Raw genomic sequence first — 26,201 nt, forward strand, 5'->3', positions numbered from 1 at the left:
ATGTTCAATGTTAATTGAGATTGATGCAATCGTTCGCCTGTACAGCGTCAGTCTTAGTCGAACGCGGCTTATCCACGGATCATTTGACGGGATTCGAACCCGATCGCGTTTAGAATGATAAAGCTCGCGGCATGCGTCAAAATTAAAAACCGTTGAGCCTGGATTAATCGAACGTTTTATGAACGACGCGGCATTGCAATTTTTCTTCGTGCCACAAGGTACATTAATTATAGGATATTAAAACACTAAAATTGAAATATGTTCGTAGAAAACGATGGTAATACCATAACGAATAACGTGAAATAAACGTGGCAGAAATGGATAGGAGTTACATAAAAAAAGCTTCCGTGGTCTGATCGTTGTTTCAGTACGAGGCTAAAACCTATGAACTACGTTCATAGTCCTTTCGTCTTTAATCCGCTCTTTAGTCTTATCGTTGTTTAAAACATTCGTCGAAGAAAATTATGATGGAGCGTCGCAAACAATTTAACAAAATTTATTTTACACTTTGCGATTCCTTACGTCGTATCGTTGCGATGAATAAATTTATCGAAACACGATAACGAAGAAACTTTCTGTTCCTATACATTAATACGTTACGTTCGTGGAGCATACCGTATCTCGTTTCACACGGAACTGAAACTGCAACTTATTTATGTTTGCGATATGTATCCACGAGATGGTTGTTCTTTGTGCAACGAGAGTCTCAAAACACAAAGACGGAAACAATCTACGGGGCTGTCACAATGTCAGCTCTTAAACAGCTACTCGAGGAGCGAAGCTCGTTGCTCGCGACAGGATCAAAAGGCCATTTCCTTCGGGATCGTCGGAGCTTGCCTCCTTCGATCGGGTCTCGACGTCGCTTTAAGTGTATAACCGATCGGCGCGGGGCGGCAGCGTATTGCTCTTTACGCGTGACAGTGTCGCGACGGGTACTTAAGGGCACTTCACAAGGAAACAAAGGACGTCTCAGTTCGACGAGCATTCTCCTCCTTTCGCCTCCTTTGATCAAGCTTTTTCAGCTTCAACACCACCTCCTTAAAGTTCAGTGCGCGACTAATGCTCAGGATAAAAATGATCCTACGGCTTTTCGAAGACTTACCAGGGGAACTTATGGGCTCGTTAAAAGGATCAGCTAATGAAAGGTCGAAAATTGGTGGATTTTAAAGCGAACAAAATTTCCTTCTCGTCTTACCAATGTTCTGTGTGAAACGTAGATTTGTTGCAACGCACGTGTAAAATTTAATAAATGTACGCGTACACGTTTTTCTTTCGAATGTCTCGCAGCTTTTATAAGCGTTATTCGCTTGAAGTTTTACATACGCAATCTCGATAATTATGTTTTATGTTAGAATTTAATCTTGAAGTTAAGATTAATAATCTGTGGAAGACACGATGTTTACGTTAAAATAATATTCAGTGATATTTATTAAACAGAACTACAGAACAAATTGTATATAAGCGAGTGATATAATTAACAACGTATGGAGATTGTTGACAGTTGGCCAGTTACTCTCAGACTAGACGTAGGTAGTGACCCACGATCCCTTAAATATTTTGAACCCCACTCTCTATACGGTAACGAGTATGACCTGTGTAAGTGTCCTGTTCAAATGCCTGTATGGGTGTCCGTGTAAAGGTATTTGTGTGCCTATGCGTGTAATATCGTTGTATTTCGACATTTCAATTATAACGTTATCTTCGGAACTAGGTCTAACATACGGACCTATACATTTTTATCGTTTAAAATTTTTATAGTTTCACTGCACTCCTTTGGCAAAAGCATCTACTAAAAATAAATATGAAAATGAGTGCAATAGTCCTGAGTATCCGAGACAATAACAAGACAAGACCGTAAAAAAATATTATGTAAGAAGTATCTGCTATTTCTCGTAAATGTATTCATTTACTAAACAATCAGTGAATTAATAATCGAAGCCAATTTACCGAATTAGTACACTCTGTAAAACACCTTGCCATCTAGTTACAAAAATTCGTGTTTTGCGTTCTATCGCCCAATGACAAACTCTACTTTTACTTATACGGAAAATTCCAGCAATGTAAAGCGCAAATTCTTCAAGGGAGCACTCTCCGGACTGCCATAAAGCATGGATTTCAATGCAATAACTTATTGAAATATTCGAGTGGGAAGTTGGTTTACGATCAAAGTTTCCATCGTGAAAGAAGTAATAAGGAAGAATTCTTAATCGAATCTTCGAAACCGTGATGAAAATTTGTAAACCCAGGGCGACGAGAATCTATGGATTTGCTTAGCCAAATCAGATTGAACCGTAGGTCGGTTCCACCGTCTCGCTTCGGGTAATCTCTCGATCGTTCACAGCACTCGAACACGTATTTAGCTGGAAGTTTTATTTGGAGTAGGGGAAAGTTTGAAACGTAAATCCACTGCTCGACCAATTCCAGCTCACCGATGTTAATTTTGATGGGGTATAGTAACATAGGAGTTGAACAAAATACGGACCGACCACGCTTTTCTCAACAGTTGCACGAAGTTAATGTAAATGGATTTCCATGGATATTTCACTTTAATTGTCAAGGATAATGTGCAATCAACGAAAGTAGAAACACGTTTGTCGGTACGAATTTATGGTCGTCGAATTTATTACGGCAATTGCTTCAAGATTGCTTTACGACTGTTGGGAAGCTGAAGTATCGAAGATACTATTTCCAGTCTCTGGCTAAAGACGTTTAATGGATATTTAATGCACTGATCTAATTCACCATTGAACGTCCAAGCGTTTTTATATTTTTATAATTATTGTCAAAGATTTAGCCTTTTACGGTATAGACCAGTGCAAATTCGAGAAAGCTATTCGATATACACAGTACTATAAATTTCACGTCTCAAGTGTCGTCATATGTAATGGAATTCTTAATAGCTATTTCCTGTAAAAAGTTACAAGTCTGCATTTTTCCTATCTGACGCGAAAAACGTAAATAGCCTCGACGATAAGGAAAAAAACGAATTCTCAATTTTTCGCTGTTTTATTACTCCGTCAAAGGGTTAACAAAGTGGTGATTTCGTTCGAGACTTCATCGATAAAAGAAAGGAAAATGAACTTCTGAAGGAAGAATAGATAAAAAATATATGTATTCTATGTATCAGGTTGTCCGAAAAGTGTCCTTCTTTTACAGACACGTCTTTTACAACGACGCATCTTTAAAGAAACATGAAACCTAATCCGTCGAACGTTGTGATCTTTATCCTGATAGAACAAAATGGATCATACGTAATATACAACGAAAAATGTTGTGCGTCTATTATTTTCTTATGAAACGAAAGAAACTTTTCGGACGACCTAATAGTATCAGATTCAAAAACCAGCGTACTTAGGATTCTCATAAACTTGAAATCTTAGAAGGGTTCGGTAACAAGTTCTCCGATCAATTTGGCTAGAATAGCTGATTCTTGATTCTACGTCTTTACTCAGAGATGTCTTCGTTGTAATTTCCGAAAAATCGGAAACAATCGCGATTCTCGACGGGATTGCGACAAAAGTAACCGAAGCTCGACTGTTCGGATCGATTCTTGGAAAGCACACGGCTAAGCGGGTCGGCGCCGACCTCGAAAACTCGAGGACAGACATAACGATCTGCCAGCTAGCGAAGCTAAGGATACGCGAAGAAGACATACACGCGTCAGCATCATTCGCATGTCCTGCACGATTCCATGCATTACATATGTATGACGAACATCTCATCCAATTCTGCCGCGGTATTGGTTACAGCTATATTCATGCATATGTAACAGGAATCTGATCGGATATTTGAAAGAAAATAGATAGCTGAACTCATAAACTGGAGTCGTGTATCACGAACCATCGAAATCTCATGTGTCGATGTTTTCAAGCTCGCAAATATATTTGCAATTTCGTTTATCGAGTTGTTGAGTATGCAAGTTGTATATGCTGCGTGCAAGTTAGCTTTATCTCTAATTTCTTCTCTAAGTAGCGAAATTTTACAAGCCAAAAGTTGGAAGTTAACAAAGACAGTGAGTTTTTTTTTTTTTTGCATAATAGTAGATAGTAAAACAAGTAAAATTCTATAAGTAAATTTCGCAGCTTACCTGAGTACGACGTAAGCTGTAAAATCGTGAAAATGTAGATGCAGTTTGTCGTTTTGTATAAAGATATGTTTGTCGCTTATCGTCTTACTAGGATATTATCAATTAGTGTATTACTGTGTAAGATAACTCTGGTGTTAGTTTCCGTTTAACGAGGCAATTAATCAGACATCGAACAACGACGAAGTGTAAAACGTTTCACGCGCAGACTCTCTTTGCGTAAATTTGCAATTACAGGAAAATAGTTTTTGCGTTGAGTAAATCGGATAAACATCGTTTCACCGACTCGTTTAAATCGTCTCGAGTATCTATCTATAATACGATTCCGCTATTACGCAAATACTGTCTTGTATATCCACGAAGAATCGGAATACTCGACGAACCTATAGGCGAACGATTTATCTGTTTAATGGACTAAAGAAGTTTGATCGAGCCTGATCATATTTTTCCTCCCTCCGCTACACCAAATCTTTCTTCCACGAGTGGGTGTGGTTTTGCTAGATAAACGTTGAGAAAAGTTAGAAGAAACTGAAACTGTATTATCACGGAAAGAATCTTTGCTCTCGCGAAGTTTTCATTTCGTATAATTTCACAATCGATAGCACGGCTAAATGGAATTTCCTATACAAAGGTTTCTCCCGCGTTTATATTAAAACCGTCGCGAGTTATCCCTTAACTTTCTGGTGCATAGTGGACTACAAAATGTACATAATTTTAATAAAATAGTTTTATTTAGTTTCTATATACATAGCGAAATATTTTTCAACCTATCTTGACGTATTAGGATAACTCGAAGCACAGCGACATATCCCAGTGATTTCGTTCTGTTACAGATACGACTAACACGCGTTTAACAGACGTACGGTAAAAACACGTACTAATTTGCCCGTTACGTGTTCATAGCCCATCCAGAGTAATCGTAATTTAGGATCTTTCCTTGTCTTAAAATTCTGTGCCCCAAAGAACGAAAAGACATCGTTATTTCAATATCTAGAATTTTTATCTAGGGATACAGCTACGATCCCAAAATTTTTATATCAACAAGCAAGAAGAGTATCGACAGAAGAAGTCGTACACACGAAGAATGATTCTTTCATGCCGTCCTTAAATTTAATACTGCTGCGATTCCCGACCTTTTTACGAGACTTTTTATGTTCTAAGAATATCTGTACCATAAATCTGAAGCGAGAAAACACGCACAGCTACGAATAACAATTTTTTCTCACCTTGCTCCAGCTAAAGAAGTTTTCCAACGATACAATTCGACCGAAGATGATCGGGAAAGCATAGGTGGGTTAGGGCGATTTTGGACGACAGAAGAGCGCAATTAAAACGAGAATGCGAAATAAAAATAATATCCACGTACGATGCGACATTTGTATTTCCCGACGATTTAAGAAAGCTTCGCCTGATATCGTTGAAAAATTTGTCTCGCAGGACGAAGTAGCGAGCCAGGATACGGCGTTCTCTCGGGACTCGATCCGGGATGGGTCGTGTACGTACACGTGTAACGCAGGTAAATGCCTCGCGTGGGAATTGCGCGAGTTCTTATATCGAGTCTGGCGTCGACGACGTCGTCCGTAAAGAAGCTTTCATACCGGCCGTTCCCCAGAGTCGCCGTTCGTTCTTTCATCCCTCGACCAGGAAACTATAACTCAACTGTGTCCGAACGGGCAGTTTCGCCTTGTTTTCTCCGTGTTGTTTCGCGTTCAGCCCGGCAGGGAAACGTTGCGGACGTCGTTTGATAAATCGAGCTAGACGAAAATTACAAGTTTCGCGAGGACGCAGCCGCTTGATAAATAGCGCGTGTTCCCTGTTCCAGCGAAATTAACAGTTGCACGAGCGTGGAAACGAGCGAGGCAAAATGAAAAAAACAGCCATTTCCGACGAAGGTGCTGGAAGAACTTTCGTTTCGTTCTGCGTAAAATCGAAGGGATGAATCGTTGCCGAGGAAAGGGCGAAGAGCGATGAATTGCGGGCAAGTTCGGGGCCTCGCGATGCATTCGCCGAGTCGAACGGTGCTTTTCAGACGGTGAATGTTTTCTGTGGCACCCTTGGGAAACTAACGCGGACACTTTGAAATCAGTTGCGCGATAGAAATTCACGTGGGAGCCGGTGAAATTTACGGTGTCACTTAAAAATGGAAATTGATACCGGCTGTGAAGTCGGACACGTCAAACGAATGGTATAAAGTTCGTTAACTTGTGCCCGACCTTATGAAACCTTTACTACGTTCGTGCATTGAATTTTCGTCATTATCGAAGTTTATATCGTAGTTGGAAAGTATCGAATTCGGTAGAACGTAAGTATATTAAATTTTGCAAAGTTTCATCCTCAACCGGTACTATGGGCTAAGTTATGCTTAATGATTTAGGTTAGGTGGTTGCTTAATTTCAGGACGCTTGATTTCATTCTGAATTCTGTATTTTATGCGATAAGGGTCATTAATTGTCGGTGAAGATCTGTTTTCATTAATCCAGTTTAAACGTAATACAAACTAATGTAGTTACGTGTAAACGAACGAGATTTAATTCAGATTTAACCATGTAATATTACATCTATCCGGAATCCTATTAACATCATCCTGGCAACAGAATACTTTATCCATAAATTTCTCACTAAATAATATCGTATTTCCCAAATGTTTTTTTACCTTGTATTATATTTACATTAAATTACGTGTATTATATTTTTTGATATTTCTATGTTATACTTATATTCGTTATAGTTATACTCGTTTTTACATATATTTGCATCTTTAGACGTTTCATAAACGAATACACATGCACGGTCTAACTTGAAGCTAATCGTCGTCCGGATGACCAGGATCGATTCGAATCCTTGAGATATTCAAACACGTGTACGATAAAACTCGATGATTTTAAGTTCGTTGTCGCAATTCATAAGATATTTCACGATCCAGTCGTCGGTCAACGTTTTCTTTTTCGCGGTGAACCCGGGTAGAGATCTCAGAAACGCGAAGGTACGCGATTCTATCTTAAAGAATGCCTTTGCGAGCAGCAAGGATTTGCTGCTCGAGCAGAAGAACCATTTTCTTTCGGTTGATAGCACCCTCTCAGGTCATAGATATCCTCGGTGAATTTTCTATCCGAGTGTCTTTCATGGTCTCCCAAGGGTCGTTTGTAGCGTACCTCGACAGGGGATTTTATGAAATCGGTTAAATTAACTTTCGATTACGATAGCCACTTATAGCTTCGAGGTAGTAATTGATCTCCTTCGAGTTCACGTGCAAAATTCTCCTCTCCTTAATAGATCTTTCTTAATAGACGACCGCAGTCTAGATTATGATTAAAATTCAAAAGGATTAAGCTTAAGGATCGCGACAAGATCCTTCAAGTTCAATAATACGAAACGAAAATTATTAAACAAATACGATGTATTTTGAAATTAAGAAACTCTGCGCTTTAAAATTTTATAGCAACGAGAAGACAACTATCTCTGTTAACTCATGGCTAGTCAACCATTACAAAAAGAGATGATTTTATTAAGAAGCGTATAATTAGTGAAAAATCAAAAACTAAAAGTTCACAAACTAGAGAATTAAAATATTCTACACACTTTACATATTTGTTTTGCGTCCAAGTAAAAGTCCACTAACATGCTAGTAAAGCAAGTTTACGTTTCGGATATGTAATATAGAATTCTGGCCGACGTCAGAATTTCACGGAAGGAAAATGTTCAGTCGCAGCTGCCAGTGAAACATATGAAATACCAAAATCACGTTGAATTTTGGGAGGACTCGATTTGAATTGTATGAAGCGAGTACACCGTTCCGCCGAATCGAGAATTTGTCGGAACACGCGAGACTCTTGAGAATCTGTGTCAACGATACATTCTATGAAACTGTAACAATCCAGTCGTATTTCCACAAACATTCTATTTCGCATAGATTAGCGTAATTCGTAGAATCGTTGCATTCACGAGGGAAATGCAATTTACGTCACGATTTCCTATGACGCGGTATATAGCCAACTATAAGAAGTTCAGTTACGCGAATATTTTTTTTTATTTTTATAATAAATTTATTTTTACTTTTACGCTGTTTCTTTGAATTTCGTTGTTTGCCTTCGTTCGCTCGTTTATATATTGTAGGATTTTATTTATTAAACGGGTGTTGGTTAAACAGGAAACGATAGTTATTTAACGCGAATAATGTGCTATAACTAAGACAACTAAATAATAATTTGCAACTCTCGTCACTATGGTTCCATCGCTCCCTTTCACGCGGACGACACTCTCTGACTTCTCAACTCACGCTAATTGTTAATTCGTCTTTCTCCCTTAGCATCCCTTTGTCTTTTCTCATAGCTCCACCACGTACGTGTTCCGTAACCGTCCGCGATTGTAATCATTTTCCGCGGAACTATTCGACCGAAGGACAGACGACACATTGATGGGCCTGTCAGCACTTAGACTTTCTCGCGACATTGTTTATGGTTCACCCGATATTTCGTAGGCCATTCGTCCACGATACTACAATATTATATTTATTTATTATTACAATTCCAGACTTCAAAATAAAATATTCTATATTTTACACGATTAACGATTTTTGCCGCTTAAATATAAAACATAAAGCAGAGTTAAATGTTCTAACTTAAAAATTACTGTAATCAGTAAATAATTAACACACGCGTAATTATATTTTAAAGAAGGTTTCAAGCTTCCAGCTGAAAGTACCTAATTATTTAACTGTTCTATTTAACACACCGTGTAAACGTTACTTCTCGTTCAGGATACTCTTTTCTGGTGGAGAATTTGATAAAATAATTATATAGGACCGGTAATATCTCTCTGTTGATTCGACAAATATTGAAATATAGAAAATACGATAACGGCTTGCTCCGTGGTAATTAAAAATATTACAAAATTACCGCGTTGCCAGAACGTTGAACGTACTTTTTTTTTTTATAATATACGCTTGCAGCACAATTCGTTTCAGCGAAATTGCCGAAACTCAATCGCTCGGAAAATTAGGAATATTTGTCTAAATGAGAATTAATCCACGTCGGCAGGTCGTTCGTGTGCAGGTCGATACTTTGACAATCGCCACTAATTGGTCACCGGAACAATCCAAACGATTTTTAACGAGTACCGTTGATTAAAACGCTTTTGAATAATCCGGGTTAACCGAGGCGCTAGATCCATGCCATTAGGTTTGCCCATCCATCAGGTCTCCGGATGCAGGTTTTCGCGGGTACCTGGTTACGGAACAAATTAATGACCATCGAATTTGCAATATCCCGGCTAGCGCTGCTACGAATTTATACACGCACACTCCACTAAGCATCGATATGCGTCGATCTGCAGCAGCCAACAACGAATTGTTTCTTTTATTTGTTCAGTGGAACTGTATCGCTTTAAACGATCTACGTCTCTCTTATAGGAAATTTAAATAATTCTAGCTTCTATCGTCGAATCTTCTTCTTTTTGTACGTTTCCAATATCCCAGTTACCAGATTTGAAAGAAACTTGAAAAATTGAATTTACGAAAGTTTTTAAGTTACAAACTTCTTAAAGAGAGTAGATACGGTGATCTAGAAAAGCGTTCGAACACGCGCTATGGGAACTCTCTTTTATGGAAAGTTCGGTAGCAATAACGAGACACGATTATCACGATTATATTGGCAAGGCTGGGAATAAACTGCAAAATGTAAAAGTACGTGATGTTTATCGCAATTCGCCAGTTACTTACGTTCATAAACCTCGATATACTTAGCGACCATGCTTTTAACACTAATTACATGTTCGAGACGACTATTCATGCTATATTAAATATTTTTCTTACTTCTATGAAATTTACGACATACGTCTTGTAATTTCTATGTACGTTTCAAGATACCTTAGTAATTTTATCTTATGATGATAATCTTGTCTCGATGCAGACTCAACGGAGATGCAAGACCTTTTACTTAGTGATATAGTATAAGTTATATAGATTATAGTTATACATATAAGTATATAGTACAAGTTCAAATATTTCACGATTCTGTGTACGTATAATATTTTTCGAATTAATCGGTGAACGATCAAATGTAAAATGACGTGGATGTTAAATCATCGTGTGGAAGAACTGCGAATAAACTTGCATTGCGCGTATAAAGGATTACTCCGAGAGTTTTGCTTCTTAGTCAGTAATAAACAACGCGATTTGAGCAATAGTTTCCGCTTAATCGCGTCGAGTCACCGCTACCTCATCCATTTTCTAGCATCGCTATCTTCAATGACTGGACTCTATCCAAGAGAATGCACAGCGAATGTTGTCGCAATAATGCACGTTGGTGCACATTAGCGTGAATACGCAATTCATGGTTTGCTAATCAAAGAGGAAATTATTAAAATCGATCAGAAATATCGCTTTGTATCAATTATCTCGTTCCTCGTGTACTTAACTCGCGTCAAAACTTTATTCGTCTTTCGAAGCGAAAATTTATGAAATCCTATTTGTTTTCACGAATCCTAAGCTCTACGTACGTGAAGAGAGATAAGATCTTTTTATTAGGATCGTAAAAAGTGAAATTACCACGTTTTACGTGGTAACGGCACGTTGTTTCTCCTCAAGTAACGTCGAACGGGGGTAGTTTTTAGGATGACGCTGGCAAACGAGCGTGCAGTGTACAATAGACTCGACGCGATAATGTTGCGGCACATCGTCGCTTGCACCGATGCACACGTGCAGTCTAGCGATACGATTTGTATTGTGCGACTGCAATTCCGCGTGGCTCGTGATGACACCGGCATTGAAAACTACCGATGCCTGCTGTAAATTATCCTCTAATATTCGTCAGACGTTTCAACAGCATCCTATCACGGGGTTCTTCCTCGAGATTTAGTACGTCGAACAGTTATCAGGTAGTAAAATCTTATTAAAAGATAATCTTCGAATGTAATATTTTGATAAACTACGAATTGAATTGATTTTCATTTTCTCTTATAACGTAAAACTGTTAGTACGATGAAACGAGCCGCGGAAACGATTGCAAAGTAAACGAAACCGTAGGAAATTGTAAACGAAATAATAAGTAATATGGTATATACTTCATTTTTGCGTTCAACGTTTATGTTTATATTTAATTCGTACTTTATATTTTATATGCTATATTTCGACAATAAGGTAAAATAATATTTAATAAAAATGTAGCCGGTAACATAATATTCGTACAGGTAAACAGCACCGTTCATAATTGTTTAAACGATACAGAGTAAAGTTGCCTTGCTATATCGTTTTACCATTGCGAAGCAATTTTTACGCTGTATGCGATATTTATTATCCATTTGATACCTAAAGTTATTTTTGAACATGACGCGATGAACGAAAGTATCGATGCGAATCAGCTTCTCTCCTAGAATTCTCAAATTCGTCAAAATATTTTCGCTCGTTAATGTAACATACATTTATTTATACGCTTTTATAGTCACCATATATTGTATACACCGAATATATCTAATACCTCGTATACGATGGAATATTATTAACTATTACGATTATTTCGGCTCAGGTTATGCCAAATTTTATCAAATTTCTCAGATAAGCATATTTTCAAAGAAAATTCCACGGTCGGAATTTGAAGCACTCGTTATGATATTCGCTGTATGTCAGTTATTTCTGATGAAACATCGGCACGGGTTTGCTTTCACGCGTGTGCACCCTCTAATCCGATGTCGCGCTCAAGCGAATTCCAAGCGCGGAGACGCAAATCGAATTACGTCCAATTACTTTTTAATCGTGTTCGCGACTTCATCGGCTTTCAGCGATGCATTGCCTCGCGCTGTGTTTTCGCCTGCGCGTACGTACATGTATGTATAATGTATATTCATAGAGACCTGGCCGAAACTTCAGGTGGAAACTCTCTCAACCGTTAAACCGGTTTGAATAAAAAGCTTTTGTGAAAAGTCCATGGCTACGAGTGATAATTAAATGAACAAACTGCATTTGACTTCTCTCCAGTTTTTCCTAAATCGCGAAATCGTCACGAAACATATCGAGCAGTGCGAGCGATTTAATTGGAAATGGGTTCGATAGATCGTGTGGGTTTGAAGAATTTAGTTCGCGGAAGTGTGAAATGGTTGCAAGTGGGGCTAGAATATTTAAATGGTATCTTTTAAGTGAATGTTGGAATCAGAATTTCTGAAATTCTGCGAATTTAAGCGGCGTGGAAATTCAGGGAAAATAGTCAAATTTATTAAGTTATTCGCTAATTGTAAGTATGTAGTATAAGTATCTCTTTCTTTTAGAAAAGCTGTAATTAAAGAAACTTTTTTATTTCCGGCTATTAGTCGACGGTAAATTCCTTGTACAGTTGTTTCTAATTTTGTTTAGCAATTTTTTGTAAAATTTTCTTTTTGTACAATCTTTTGCCAAGAAATAGTTTTTGATCTTTTGGAGCTGCGATAAAATGGAAGTGATATCAAAATATTGTATAAATACCGATCTAAAACAAATTTTGAATCGTTATGTTTCAAAGAACACTGAATATTACGGAGAAAAACACACATTTAATATCAAATATTGCTTTGAATTCGTTCAACTACAGCGAGTAATCAAAGTGGAAAAAAAAAAAAAAAAGAGAAACACTCAAACTCGGTGAGAGTTCTCCGCTTCTCCAAAATCTCTTCACATCTCGACCGTAAATAATACTTATAACTCAAAACGTTTCCAAAGTTCATTCAAACAAATTCATCCAACGAAATCCACAGAAACAAAGGCGTCCCTCTCCTAACCCAACTGCAAATACTCTCTCTTTTTAATAAAGATAATTCAGCTATGAAACGGTCAGTTCCTTCGATAAACCGCGTAAACCAAGCGCGGAGTATCATGTGCGTGTTCGACTCTGAAAGTTCTCCGAAGGGAACCACGTTCGACTTTCTCGAGAGCTCTCCTGCGGTCATTCGATATTCCAACCTATTTTCACAGTAGAGAGAGCGAGAGAGAGAGAGAGAGAGAGAGAGAGAGAGAGGGAGAGAATGGAATTTTGTGTAAAACGTTCATCGTCTAGAATACACCACCCAATTTCACTCGTGGCTTTTCTCGGTAAAAATAAGCGTGCCAAGGGTTGCATTCGCGTAACATCGACCCGTTGTTTATTCAGTGCTCGTGTCCCCTTTGGGCCATAGAATTTCGCGAGAAATTTCAAGATTATCGCTATCACGAGAAGGGAAAACGTCGCGTCCCGACTTTTGAATATTCCGGCATATTTCCTCGTAACCATCGTGCGACGCGCGCCATTTTCCCTGCGAAAGCGCCTTTTCGTGTTATGGCCGACCGAATAGCGTGGAAGACATCGAGGGTTCTTAGAATTCGCGAAACGTAATAAAGGCGCTATTCCATCCGTTGTCTCTTGGTCCCGCGACTTTTCTCTCGCGACCTTTACTCTCTGTTTTATATCTTCTAAAAATTACAATGGCCGTAAAGTCACCTCTGTCGTTAACGTTATTTCACGTTACACAGCCACCTCTTCCTTCCGGCCTTTCAGTGGCCGCGCTCTTTTCTACCTTAATCAGCGAGAGTTCTAAATACCGGTCGTAAAGTTTCAAACAGCGAGTAGGAATTATCTAGCTTCCTTTTTATGATCGAGTTTTAAGCGATTCTGCTTTTCATAGCGCCTCGCTTGCGCCTCTATCGGTTTTGTTATTTCGGAGATGTTTTATACAGAATACAGTCTGGCTTTTTACGCTGGCTTTTGATCGCCGATTCTTGGTATTTTAAGGGAGAAAAATCCATTCTCGAATACTTGCGGAGAGAATAACCTATTTATTACGAGCTACTGTTCCTTTCCCCGTGTCACTCGGTTTTACTTGCAAGTTATTTGATAACAGTTACGCGCTAATCGAAGTAGCTAAAGTACATTATCTTGCGTCGTTATTGCGACGTACGCACCGTCTCGTGGTTAATCACTGGAAAATATTTCTTTCGTAAACTAGATTTACTTGCCAAGCATAAGCTACAGGATAACAGAATTGTGGTACCGACGAATCGACAGATTAAAACGATGCGTACGGTGTCTCTTTTTTTGCTTCTTCTCGACCTTTAATTCCGTCCACTTCTAAATTTGAATGGAATTTCTTGTTGCACCTTCTCTTTCACGTTGCATCATACTGCGTGTCACAACATACACATTCCGGCTCGAAAGTCTTAGGACATCCGTTATTAGTAACAAATCTTTGATACCTTGTATAGATTACGTATATTACGACATCTTTTTCATCGTTTATACATTTTAACAGTATATACTTTCATTATCGTACAAACTATCAAGTTAAATGCATAATGAATATTTCTCAGCTTCCGACAAAACGAAATAGCAGTTATAACACATCATTCCACGTACTCTTTGATTCCCTAGCTCAAGATCATCTGAGAACCGATTTCACGACTCAACGTTCAAATTGAAATATTTTTCGTTCTTCGTTAAATTAAGATTACAACATATACTAAATTAAATTGCATTTAATGTTCAAAATTACACGCGCCATGTTTTCCCTAGGTGCACGGCGCCCGTGTTTTAAATTTTCCAGTGTATCGCGACACAGTGTATACGGATAATCTATTTTCGTTGCGCAGCACGAGTTATGAAGCTGTATTTTATTGCGCCACGGAAAAATTGAATTCCGCGATAACTTTGAACAGCGATATCGGATTATAAATTGTCATAAATCACAGGGCCAAATCGCGATACTTTCGTAACGATTACAATTAATAGCTTGCGCGCGTATGTCGTTGGTATTACGGAAATTTTGTCGTAATCATGGGAGTGATTTATGAAAACGCGATGAAACTTTCGCGCTAGACTTCTCCAATTTACAAAGGCTTTGGAATATCGAGGAAATGTTAATCTTTTTTTTGCTGAGGTTCTACGATTTATCCAGAGACTCTGCTGATACGATTTTGCAGACGCTTGACATTTTCAGGCAATTATTTGTTGCTTCGTCGAATTTGAAGTATGAGAACTTCGATATCAATGGCGCAGGAATTTCAACGACTTCGTTTAAAAATGTAGAAGATTTGAAAGTTTGGACTTCGAAGACTCGAGATTCAACAAGATCTAAATTCTATAGTTATGTCGTATCTAAACGTTTATCTCTTGCACCAAGATTGCGACTTGGTGCAAAGTCTCAAGATTCGGTAAGTTCAAAATTTTGGAGCTACGTGATATCGAATGACGTTTTTTTTAAAATTATAGAAACAAGAAATTGGTATAAACGTTTACTGCGAGCGATTAATAGTACAGTACCAGAAATGTAAGGAAAAATCGAATATGTAATTGCTTAGGTACATTGAGATTAATGTATGGCCGGTGAAAAATTTGGGTATATTTAATCCGAATTGAGCGACAAGGATTATAAAATAAAGGAAAAAGGAGTACGAAGTGTATATTGCGTGGAAAGTTTCATGGATCGGAATTCAGTTTCATGAATGGAACTGAGAGTAACAGTTATTTGAGAGTGAAAGCAATCTGTCGTAGAGTGATTTTGTGCCCTGGAATTTTCTATTATCGAAACGCGTAGTGTTCTATCGAATTGATACTTGAGAAATAAAATGTTTCGCAAATTCCCATCATCGCTATTCAAAACCATTGCAAAAACCTTTTATCAAAAGTACAAATATCATATTAACACCATTATAAACTACATTGTGTACGATGACAAAAAATACAGAATATCCTGTAACTCAAATTCGCTGTAATTATCAGCTGTTACGATACGTATAGGATTTCAGATACAAACGGATTCTTCCATCTATTCTAGTCCGGCAACTAAGATTATTAATTGCAGTTTCTAAACACGAATCAACCGCCATGACAAAACCCAAAACGATCCGATATCGTTACCGGGACGACCAAGATTTGTGGCGAATGGTCCGTGATCGAACCGTGACCGTAGTCTGACTAAAATGTACCTATAAATCAACCCTTAACAGGCGTCATTTGCTTAGAAACGAGGACGCTAGAGGCTGTTAGCCTATTGGAGTACCGACCAAACGAAGGTCGTGTCGTTTACAGCCGATATAAACTTCCATTTGGCGGAGAGGTGTACGAGGTTTCCACGCACACTGAACATCCTCGGAATTCCTAAGGTATTATAGGTGATAATTTCGCGAATTTCCAGTTCGTTAATAGACGTGTGCTCGACGATAGTATCTGGTGATTCCTTTCTCTCTTCCTCTCTCTTACTCTGTCACTCTCTCTCTCTCTCTCTCTCTCTTTCTCCTTCTCTTTAGGTCGATGGTTTTCAACTAATGGATTCAACGTGGATTCGCATGCATTTCGTGACACGTCGTCGGCAGAGTGCTGAAGCTATGTACGTCTCTACATGCTTTCTCCATCGGTTTATCGGTAATTTAATTATGTCGTATAGCAACCACACAGTAGCAGCAGCATCACGCAGTGTCGTAATTACTATCTCGTCCCTAATAATGTCGGATAATGCCCCGCCACTGACTCTACGACACGTACAAGTTAGTCTGTAAATTAGAGACGTCCTTTCGCCTCGCCTCGTATTCCTGATTTATCGTACGTAGCCTTGCCGTTATCGTTTCCTGCACACACCCTCCACGTTGATCGCGTCTTAAGAAATCGTGATTCAACGTGACTCCGATATCGAACGGCCCCCTTCTTTCATCCGGAATAATTTTGCCTTCGTCCGTGAAACCTTTATCTTTCGAGTTACAGACATGTTTGAAAAATATCAAAACGTAGAGATATTTCTCTATCCTGCGCATTTCATATTTCTTCCTACGAAACAGATATTTTTCATTGCGTAAATAATAAAATACTTGTAACTTTCATTTATAAATTGCTGTATAAAATGTATCTTCGACTGATATTTTCAGAGATATTAAAATTATTATGGAAGCAACGAAAGGTAATAACGTAGCAATTTCACCGATTAAACGTAACGATTGAAACGCATAAACGATTTAATCGAAACTGCCTTCGATATCTTTAATTGAGAATCATAGTACGCTTCATTAACGACAGTACGATTAATAACTAAGAATAAGAGATACAAGATTATCAAGCATCCATGGAAAAAGAGAACGCGATTTTGTTCGACTGACAGAATTTTCATCTCTTTTGCCTCGGCGTACAGAAGATCGGGAAACCGGGTTTTACAATGCGCGCTCTGTTTTCAATTAAAGGAATATTGCATTTCTAGCCGCGGCGATTAAATATGAAATTACAGGCAGCTGCTTTCCGTCGCGCACGACAGATTTTAATTTTTTCTTTTGATTTTAATTTCGATAGGAATTTACGAACGCTCGAGAGCGTCGATCCGGACGAAAGTTTTTAGAAATAAATGTCACGGATAATTGATTCCTAAGAGAATCGAGGCGAATCTCTTTCCCGGATATTCGTCCTTTCGACACTTTGCGCGATAAATGTTAAGTGGACAAGAATTCTCGTAAATAGTTGCACGACCTGAATTCTGAACATTTCATCGGTCAGCCATTCTTAGAAGAAAGGAAAAGAAATATTCCTCTTCGTTACTCGTGAATAATAATAATCAAATTGGACAGTTTTATTCATCAGTATCTTTTCAAAATATTGTTCCTCTCACACTTTCTCTCTTTTTAATCTTCTTTTCTGGCTAATCTGTTCTCCAATTTGAATTCGAATGAATAATCTTCATTACAAATAAATTTAATAATATTGCTTTTACGAGCTACGATATAAAACCAGACTCGCGCAACAGATTTCTATTTTCAGAAATTCGTTGTATCTCAACAATAGAATAAAATTGTAGAATAACGGGAAACTTTTAATGTTACGCGAAGGCAATAACAATTTACAGTGAAATATCAAACGAACACACCGAGCCATTTTTACCTAAGTTGCCAAGCGGATACCTTTCTTTTAAATATAAAATATAAACAGAAAGGACGTAATCACGGTTTACGATCCGATGCATTTTTATTCGAGCTGCTCCATCAATTGCAAAACGACTCTCTATACACGGGTTAAAATGTTGCGAGTTTTTGCGCGGTCTTATCTTTAATTTAGTCGAGTAATTTTCCAATAAAAAAAGCATCAAAGTTTTCCGAGCGGTTGGTCGAAATTAATTAATGGTTTCATTAAGAAATGAATATTTTGAAGAAATTAGAAGCAAAGAAATGGTATCGCAGTTTGACCGTTTCTCCTCCAAGTAATTTCATTAATTCAATCTCTCGTTTTCTGCCTCTGAAATTCACCAACGAAGGAGTATCGAGGTGTCTGAGTTTTCTCTGCTCGCGATAATTTCCACCATAGTTCGTATTACGCTCTCGTCTCGTTTCGCGATTCGTTGCGTGGCTAACAACTTTGAAATCAATAACCGTAAATATTATATTTCGTCATCGATTAAAGAAAAAAGAAAAAATTATTAAAATTCGTTTAGCGGTGAAAACGGAAAGCACGTTTTTGTTTGCACTTGACGTAAAAAATCTAAAGAATTCCGATGGTAGAAAACTAACGATTTGTTTTTAAAAGTAAATCATTCATCGGGGAATGAAGTCACGTTCAAGCGTGTAAAATAAAACGCTGAAAAACCAGAAAGGTTTCCTTTCGAAGAAAAGCAATTACAGTTTCCTCTATTCGCAAGTATCACAACCGAATTGGAAAATCGAACGTGTAGGCGGGCAGATTATTCCACGGATGAAACGAAATTTTCGGAAATGAATTTGATTAGCGACTAATCTAAATTCAACCGGGTTACGGATAATAGAAATCGCGAGCAATGCGATCTCTGGCGACTTTTTGAAATTGAGTTGCTGATGCAGATTAGAATGAATTGCTCGTTTAACCAACGCTTCGTGGTAATTACAGAAATTATTAGAGGAAAGAAAAATCAGTTATTCCTATTCCCGCTTATTTCCATTAAAAAAGTAATATTGGCTTCAAGAGGATAAGAGAGTTTACGTACGATTTGTCGAATGAAAGAAAAAGGAACTTGGAATTGTTAAAATAACCAAAACGATTAAACTTTCGAAGAATTAAGTTTAAAAAGGTCGCTAAAGCAATTATTTTTCAGATCAAAAGTTAAACTCACTTTTCAAATATTAATTTGATGATCCTTCGAGTTTGTGAACGGCGTAGATTGTGTAATAATCGGTAGTTTAACAAGCAGTTTCACATTTTCTCAACAAAATAAAAGTTTTCCGAACGCGGTATCGTGCGATTAACGCGTATCTTTTAATTGTGTAATTATACGTACTGTATCGACACGAATGAAATTGCTGCAGCTAAATCTATGGAATCTTAGATTTCCACGTAGATATATTTGCATAAACAATTTCCAGAAATTGTTTATCTTTTGCACGATCGACATGAATGGAAACAAAAGGAAGAAATTGAAACCGTTTACGTGCCGTAGTCGTAAAATTAAAACGCGCGGAATTTATAGCATAGAATAATTTTGGCCGCGTGGAGTTCTTATGAATTTTTCAAGAGCGCAACGAAGCTCTATGCATATGGAACGAAGCTCAAATCGCCGTGAGGAATGTTTAAAGGTCATTCCCTTAATTTCTGCTTAATTAAACGAGTTCCAACGACGCAGGGATAAACGCTGACAAAATCTTGACAAACAGAGCCACGTTTCGACCAACTTGCCCTAAATTTTCTATTTCAGCCTGTTCTCCTGCTCCCAATTTTTCGAACTTTCAACAGGATGTACGAAATTTCCAGTATATAAAGGAGAATATTATTTAAATCCGATATTTCGTATTGCATATCGATAAAAAGCTGGTTCAACTACATTTTTCATCGTGACAGAATGATACAAATGAAACAAACTTCAACATACTCGTCTTATCTCAACCTTTTCAACGTTTTGCTGGAATAATTAACACGAAAGATCGCGAATTCTATCATAAATATATTTACAAAAATTGTAGCTTACTTTTAAAACCTAATTTTAATTGAAATATTCGACGAGGAAATAGTAAATATTTGATATTTACGAAAAATTTAATAAACAAAGTTTATGTTTAATTTTAATATTTAAAATCCTCTAGAAATCGTCCACTCTCATCAAATCCTCTTCATGATTGGATTAAAAGCTGTTGACGAAATTTATATGAAAGAACGTCAAGATTTTCCTATAATGTACACGCTTTAATTACTCTTTGATATTCAGTATAATTATACGGAGTTTTAACCACGTAGCAACAAAAAGGCCGCGATTCAGGAAATCCTTTAAACGAAAACACATCAAAGAAAAATTAGCATGAAAAACCAATACTTTCGTGCCGTAAAGAACAGCGAAAAAACGACGCACGCATAAATTTACAATGTTTCGTGGGTGAGCGGAATAAACGAAGACCTCGAGATTTTCTGGAATTTTTGCCAAAGGTTCGCAATGGAATATAGAACAAGAACTTCATATCGCGCGGGTTTCCCGCGAAATGAAAGAGCAGGAATTAAATCCGTGAAACGACACATGTAGGAGTGGATTTCCGGTATGTAATACCCAAGTTATTCTATGTCAGCGGTCATGGAATGTTGGTATTTTTGTCAGAGGACGATCCAGCTTTCGGTTAACGATACAGCTATGAAACGAGCATGTGGGATTATGAGAAAGAATTGGGCTTTTGTTTAGGATAAGCTGCTCTAAAAATGCATTTGCATTACAGTACGAATATAATCTTGATACGTTACAGTCTACGAACTAATTGGTGCGCGTATATAATTAATTTTATGGTAAAATTATAATTTCATAATCATAAAGATACTTTGCAATTTTTATGACAAATTTTAAAGATAAATTTTTCTCATCGCAAAGAAAGAAACTTTTTGTACATTATGGACACTGTATGTTATACAGTTTCGCATATTTAAATTATACCACGAGCGAGTAAACATTCGCAGACTAATAATTAATAGAATATGCATATAATCACTTCTATGGTAAATTATGATTTAACATGCAAATCCGAGGCTCTAACGGGTGAATCATATTCAAACTCCGTATAGAGACTACGAGTGGGTGCGTATTTGCATCAGAACAACGTACTGAACTTAATTTTTCAATCGTATACCTCTTCACGTTTATGACACGAATAGAACGGATTCATCGTTGGTATATTACGAAATTGAAATTTAATTGGCTATTAAAAATTCTGTAGCTAGATAAGTTCGTTCGTCTCTAAATTATTATAGAAATGCAAAGGAGGGCGCATAAATCACTACGCGATATTCGAACAAAGTACAGATATCGAGTCATCATAACAGTTTGTTGCGTGGAAAGATATAACATTTAAAAAGTAGGTGACAATTCACGAAGAACTTTTGAACTTTTGATTCAAGAGAAAGGCAAAAACATATATCCAATTTGTAAAGTAGATAAAAAGGTAATTTGCCTACGAAAGATCAACTCTGCGAGATCCAGTCTCATATTCCTTCCACGTCAACGTCGAGTTTCGTTTACGTCTTTCTTGTTTTAACGATTATTTAGGAAATTATTTAATGCTTCTATCTCGTGATAAACCAGAATACATATATATATGTCGGAGATGAAAGGACAACGGGGTCACCCGTTGGAATTGCTTGGAAAAGCCTCAATATCATTCACGAAATAACCCAGACACAGTCATTCGAAACTTGAGACAATGAGCTTGGGCTCGAGGCGACAACCGGTCGCCGAGCGTAGCCGCGGTCACGGGATGAATGTTTCATCTAACAGAAAAGTACCAATATTGTGAGACACACGTTGTATTAACAATCAAACCCTGGGCAAGAGCAATGTCGCAGTTATGCGAGTCTGCCTAGCAACGGTAACAGTTTGTTGGTATCCCAGGCCAACGTTAAACAAAGCCAACGCAACCGTAAGGAAAAGAAAGTTTCCTTTACTCAGTTATTCTTGAGATCTCCTTGGTGAGTGACACATCGTCTAGAGAGCAATATAAAGAGCGTCATTGTGAGCGATACTTTTGTGTGTAGAAATTCTATTCTGAGTTTAATAAAAGTGAGCCCGTGGACCGTGGATTCGCTATATCGAATCTAAGATCATTGCTATCAGCGTTTAGTTACTATTGTTATTGTTCAAACCTATTTCTTCTGAATTTGTGTTAATAAACGTTATCTTGTTTGTGAAACTACAATGAACAATCCAGGCGAAGATTCTTTACATGCCCATAATCAAAACTCAAACAATTCTACTCCGACATATATATATATATATATATATATATATATATATATATATATATATATATACGTAACATCAGAAATATATGATAGCAGGCACATTCGAAATGAATCAGCGACTTGTCCCTTCGTGTACCATTGTATCAGTTAGGCCGATAAATTACATCTCCGTTTATTGTGCGACTCTATTGAAACGGATATTGTAGATGTTCTTCGGCTACTGGCGTATATGCATATGTATTTAAATGAAGCTTAGCGTTTCAGAGTTACGTAATAAACAGAGGTAATGCAGTGTCCCCGGGCAACATAATACCGTTCGAGAAACATCATATAGACATCCTGGACGGTTAGACGGACAATAGGGCATCTCGTGGACATTCTGTAAACGTTTGGGACACTTAGTCGAACAATGGAATGCCCAGGTCGCTTCCTGAGGACCTTCGTGAACCTGCGCAAGCAGTCTAGGATCAACGTGAAGAATTCGCCTCGAGCAAATAGTTTACAGAGGAAACCAAACTGCATGCAAACTCGATGTACAATTCCTGTGTTTACGGGGGTTTGAAACTGATCGTTTGTATAATTCGGTTGCTATTGTGTAACCGGAGGATTTATGATTTATTAGAACGCACGGAAGAGTGAACTTGAGTAACTTGTCGGAAGATCGAGAGGAACTGACTGATCGCAATATCGTCGAGTTCCGTTGAAACTTTTCCATAATATGCAAATCGCATGAATTTGTGTTTAGTAAAATTATAAGATTCTATATTCGCATTCCTCTAACTTTGTCTCATTTAGGAGCGTAAAATCCACCTACTGGTCCTTCTATTTTGTCTCTATTCTACTGTGTGCGGTGAAAATAACAGGAAATAAGATCTTCATCTGGTATATGATCGATATTTGTTGTACAATTTACGTTGTTACAATAGCACAGTATAACTCGAGTACAATGTATTGTACTTTCATCTAATAAATAATTTCATATGAAATTAAAATAATTATAAAGATAACCGAATAAAATTCAAAATTTCTATTGCTCCATTCCTTGCTTGAATAACACTGAACGCTGTGGAACGTGGCATCTATTATTATTCGAAATATTCACAAAATTTTCATATCAGATGACCGCACGAGATTACAATAAATATTCTTAAATATAAGAAGCTCGAAGAAACATCTCCTTTTGGACGACGTACTCGGTTAAACGAACCGGAATCGTCAAAACGTTCATAATAGGACGGAACGTCGGATTCGTTTGGACGCCGCAGTAATTTCCAAGAACGACGAAATTCCTCTGTCAAGAACGAGTATTGCATCCACGATTTATTACATCGTGCACCGACCGAGTTACACAGAAGCAAGGTAAATGTTTTCACGGGTTCAATTTTGTAACGTAAGAGGATCAATTTATCGGATGATCGATGAAACAACTGTAACTTCGATATTGCATTGATCCAACTTTAACTTCTTATTCTATTCATCGATCCGAGTTAAACGATTTTCTTTTAAATTTGCACCAGATTGAAATGTATCGTCGTTTGTCGTGTTGTTAGGATAGAAATTTTCTAAATTATCTTTAGTGTTTCTCGTATCATGGAAAAGTATAGCTTTTGTACCGAAAGTTTGCGAAATATCTACCAGCCAATAGTATGGTGTTGATTTTACGTAAAAATTGTTCCCCGACATGAACAGTAAATTATATTAATCGTCACAAAATCTCTGTTTTCTGGCCTGATTTTCTATGCATAATTTGTATAATTTAGTAACTTTTTGTCACTAAATGAAATATCTGCAGCAAGAATCATAATAACCAAAACATTAAAAAAATTGATTAATCTGAAAACGTCAGGACTCGGAATACAGAGTAAACAACCTCAAAAATTAACGAAAGATCATTGGATTGCAATTACATTTATATGTGCGTGTGTGTATGAGATTGAATGATATGTGCGAAATATAATCGTTCAAAAATGTAAATTATACGATATGTTCGCTTATGCATTTTATTATCGATCATTATCCAGTCGCGGGAAATGAAAAAGTTCATTATCTAATTTCAGATAAATTTGAATAATTTTAACACGATATTGTCGAGGTTGTTTATTGGATATCAAGTTTGTTTCCAGTCGAGCCATCGTTGATCCGCGTACAAATTGATTTCGTAGCTGGTCTGTCCGTTCGTTAAATATAGAATTTGGAGGATCGGATCCAGGGGGATGATTGTGTCTCGATCGAGTAATAAATTATAATGGATGATTCCGCGGCATTAGAAACATAATAAATTAATCTATTTTCAGAAAGTGATTAATTGATGTGTTGACAAATGATTACGGCCACGCTGGCGCTATAGTCTGTTCGCAAAGGATTATTAATCTCGTATAACGGAGGACCCGAGAATATAAATCAGGAAATTTTTTCTTATTCTAAAGTCTCGGTGTATGAACTTTTGAAAGAAACAATTTTCATCTAAATAAACAAACGCATTCACCGTTTTATTCGTTTCCACGAAACGTGTCAGCGATATTAAAACCGGCGCACTTTGAACGCAGCACGAAATACTAGGCTTCTGGAAAACTCGTACATTTTGCATTTTCGCTCGTATCGCAACTTACTCGAAAGAATATGCAGTTTCGACGAGCGGTGTTTTCACTTTGCAAGCTCATCGTCGTACCAACGAAAGAAAAAAGAGTACAACTTGCGGAAAGATAAAGTTTATTATATCGTTAAACCCTCCCTCTGTTGTTCTATTGTTTCTCCATTTTTAACCAGTCGGCAGTTGCAACTCGTTAAAACTACGTAACTCAACCTATACAGAACACCATCGTATTACGAGCAGCGGCGTAGAAAAGGAACTAAACGAAAAGCTAAATATCCAAGGTTGAAAGTAGAAACGCGTATCGTTACGTAATTCTATGTAAACCTTTGGAAAATGCGAGGTTGAGACCGAAACTATCGACAATCCAAGGATCCGCTTGTATGTCGCGCGCCAGGACGTTAAGCAGACGGATTTACAGGTTTCGTGATAAAGCAGCGAAAGCTGATCTAGGATCCTAGTCGCTCGAAGGGGATTATAAATCAAGACTCGATAATGATCCGTAATGGATGGTTTACCTGGTTTCGGGTTTCCTCGTGGCCAACGCAAAGTCGCCGTGGCCGACAACCAACGGCCCTGACATCACGATTATTCATACTTACCGACTTTTCGAGCGTTTCGCGAAATTAAGCCCTTCGACGTGACGCGCATCTTGATGGGTCTTGACTTGGCTTTTCGTCGCGTTTGCATACCCTTCCCGACGACCCGAATTTCTGTTTTGGGGACACGAGCTACAGCAAGTCGGGATTAATTTTACTTTGATCGTCTCGAGCGTAGAAAATCGCGAACGCTAGTAATTTCTTACTTTTTTTCCTCCTTCGGGTTAATCGGAAAATTTTGTCGTTTTCGCTCATCGAACAAAAAAAAAAAAAAAAAATCGATCGTTTTAAGTGAAATTTTTATCCATTAATAGTTAAGTATAATACTCGTTGTATTTCAGTAATATAGCAATAATTAGTTTATTCTATCGCTATTGAATTTTTCATTAATTTTTGTTATAATCGTATAATAATAAGTAACAAAATTAAAACTGATAATTATCATATAATATATTACGACTAGCTTCCTACAGAATATTCTGCCGAATATATCCACATATTTCACATCTATTACCACGTTTAATATTACTCTGAATTTTGAGCCCAAAATGAAACGAGATAACGAGGCTAATTGAGTTAGACAACAACTTAGAGAATACTTCATTATCTCGCAGAGGATTCTAAATAATCCTCTGTAATTACGTGTCACTAACACTCTCTACTAAATAATTAAACTCTCACACATTAAACAGAAATATGCTTTCTTACCAGATTTACTGAATTTTCACAGAATTACGTCTTACATATTTATCCGTAACCGAAAGTATATAATATACGCATTACGATAT

General features: G+C 37.4%; 1 protein-coding gene across 1 annotated transcript in view; it reads right to left on the minus strand.

Moving 5' to 3' along the window:
• The window catches only part of LOC139997821 (dipeptidase 1), a 235,545-nt gene that overhangs the window by 194,683 nt on the left and 14,661 nt on the right, over positions 1-26,201 (minus strand). The window lies entirely within an intron of this gene.

The sequence above is a fragment of the Bombus fervidus genome, chromosome 2 (assembly GCF_041682495.2).
Source record: "Bombus fervidus isolate BK054 chromosome 2, iyBomFerv1, whole genome shotgun sequence".
NCBI lineage: Eukaryota > Metazoa > Arthropoda > Insecta > Hymenoptera > Apidae > Bombus > Bombus fervidus.